The sequence below is a fragment of the Triticum urartu genome, chromosome 1 (assembly GCF_003073215.2).
Source record: "Triticum urartu cultivar G1812 chromosome 1, Tu2.1, whole genome shotgun sequence".
NCBI lineage: Eukaryota > Viridiplantae > Streptophyta > Magnoliopsida > Poales > Poaceae > Triticum > Triticum urartu.
Genome location: NC_053022.1, coordinates 549311892 through 549314228, shown reverse-complemented (window position 1 = coordinate 549314228; position 2337 = coordinate 549311892). Strand labels below are relative to the sequence as shown.

The 2337-nt window shown below is 47.1% G+C and overlaps 1 long non-coding RNA gene across 1 annotated transcript; it reads left to right on the top strand.

Moving 5' to 3' along the window:
- The first annotated feature begins 312 nt into the window (after nucleotides 1-312).
- LOC125538901 lies at nucleotides 313-2129 on the top strand. The gene is made up of 3 exons (XR_007296537.1): nucleotides 313-600; nucleotides 687-747; nucleotides 988-2129. It is a non-coding gene; the product is annotated as an uncharacterized LOC125538901 (long non-coding RNA).
- The last annotated feature ends 208 nt before the right edge of the window (nucleotides 2130-2337 follow it).

The following is a 2337-nucleotide window of genomic DNA, read 5'->3' as shown; positions in this document are numbered from 1 at the left end:
TCCATAAATGCAACAACATATTTGTTGACAAAGGTGTATCTTCATAACACCATACTCTGCTAGCCCATATCAGTAGTAGCATTATAATCTCAGCCTTGAGATTCCATTTCTGAAGATATAGAATGTCACAGCTACACAAATAATTTCATCACCGATTGTGTTTTACCTTCAGTTCTACTACGGAGTACTATTTAGAAAAACAAAACAAAAACAAAGAGAAAAGCAGCAAGTCACCAACACCACCTGTCCACCTACCGACCCCTTTCTGCGCACCACCTGTCCAACCCCCTGCTGCGCACTGCCTCCTCTGCTCTCGCTGTTGCGTTGCCTCATGCCTGGTCGCGCTAAGCTAAACATCACACCGCGAAAGACTACCACCACCTTCCGCCGACCGCCGGCCACCTCCGGCCTGCCTACGCCAGCTCCTCCCGACAGCGACAGCCCCCTCACCTGGACGCGGGAACACTACCGTCGGAGGAGGAGGAGGAGATGGAGTTCCTGTACGATTGTGGCGCCACCGCCGTCGTCACGGACGTGGCAGCCGCGCTCGCGAGCACCGCCGGTATCCAGGCGTCCTCTCCCTCTGCCGTCGCCTCCGAGGTGAGAGAAACCACAAAGGGTCCCGCCGACGGTGGAAGAGCGGATCGAATCGAGCTGATGCGCTGCTGTTATGGTTGCGCTTGCAGAGAGGTACCGGAGCGGCGAGCTGAAGAGGGCTCTTTCCGAGGCTGAAGACTACGCCTTAAGGTATAAAATCCTTGTCGATTCGGTTCAGTAGTTGCTCAACTCGGATGCCTGAATTTGTTCCAGTTTTGTCGATTTCTTTCTTGGGACAGAACTTAGAGTATGATGTTCTGTAGCTGTGATTTGTCCATTGATGTTGATAGCTAGTACAATTGATTGAATACATCTCCCGCCTCGCCTCCTCTGACACATACGATTCTCGGCATCTCACTCATGTTCTTGTGGTGCTGCGGGCAAACATAGGTGGAGCTGCGCATGGGGTGAGCAAACCGGCCTTGCTCCTGAATTCTGGCCGTCTTTGGGCTGGCCGGCGAAGACGGCAAATTCCGGCGCTTTGGGTGCCTCAGCTTCGGCTCCTTTGCTTCCCTTGCTGTTCTGCTGGCCGTGCGTTTCCCTGGCTTCTTCTGCATGTGTTGAGCTTTCCTGAATCCCTGACGAGTTATTGTTTTTTCTAGAATACTCAGTTCCTGGGTGGACGCTTAGTAAGCAGATAAGTGGACTTGGGCACTTGACTCGTTTCTTAATAGGAAAAATAGTGATTAAATTCTTATATTCAGGGTGATCTGGCATTGTTGGTAGTGTTTTTTTATTTAAAGAAAACGATCAATTCAGATCATTCATGATATTAATAGAGTGTTGGCCCTCCCATCCTTCAAATCCTAAATTCGTTTCTTTTGGTTATGTTGATTATTTGTTCCTTCTTTGGCTCTGCATAAGGAAATATGGTGGAAATAAGGGTTAACATAAGATAGTACTAAGGGGGGATTGACTATCACCACCAGGTGGCAGCAAAATGTACCGCACATCATGACAGAGAAAGGAAATCCATATTCTGGTCAGCTATTAACACTGTATGTCTTTGTGTATGAAATTTGGTGGGCGAAATCACAGTTCATTATGCTAAAATGAGAAATGAGACAAAACACTCTTGTAGCTGACTGTCAACATGAGAAATGAAACTATTAGTCTTTCTATACCTTTGTAGACAGAACACTCTTCTAGCTAGTGTCTAAACGGTCCTAGATAGTGCTTCCCAGCCACTACATCATCCTCGTGTTGTACGATTAACATCTACCACTACATCATCTATTTTTGGATTGAAGAAATTTAACTGCTCTATATATACTTTTCTGTCAGGTAGTCTGACTGTTTAGCATCTGTTGCTACGAGTGACAGAGTTTTCTGTTTAATTAAATAGCTAACATTTTTTTTCTGATAGACCGCAATATTATCTCTGATGAGAATATTTGAGAGAATTGTTTCTTGTTATTATCCAAAAAAGATTGCGACCATGGCTATACAATAATATTCGGTAGGACTGTGTTGTCTAAGGTAATTGCGCTGGGAGTTTCTATGGAGAACCTGGAGTCTGGTTGGGGCGATCATGGGGCTTCCTTTGTGGATGCCGCCCGCCCGAAGCCGGCCGATGGGGAACCTGTGAAACTAGCAGCGATCCTGGTGGTACTGGTTATCGTCGTCGCTGCGCAAGGGCAGATCGGGGTATCACCGCAAAGTCTGATGAGGGGCTCTACGACAGTAATGAACCTTTTTGTTGAGTAGATTAATGACGAGGCGCAGATGCCGGAGGGGACG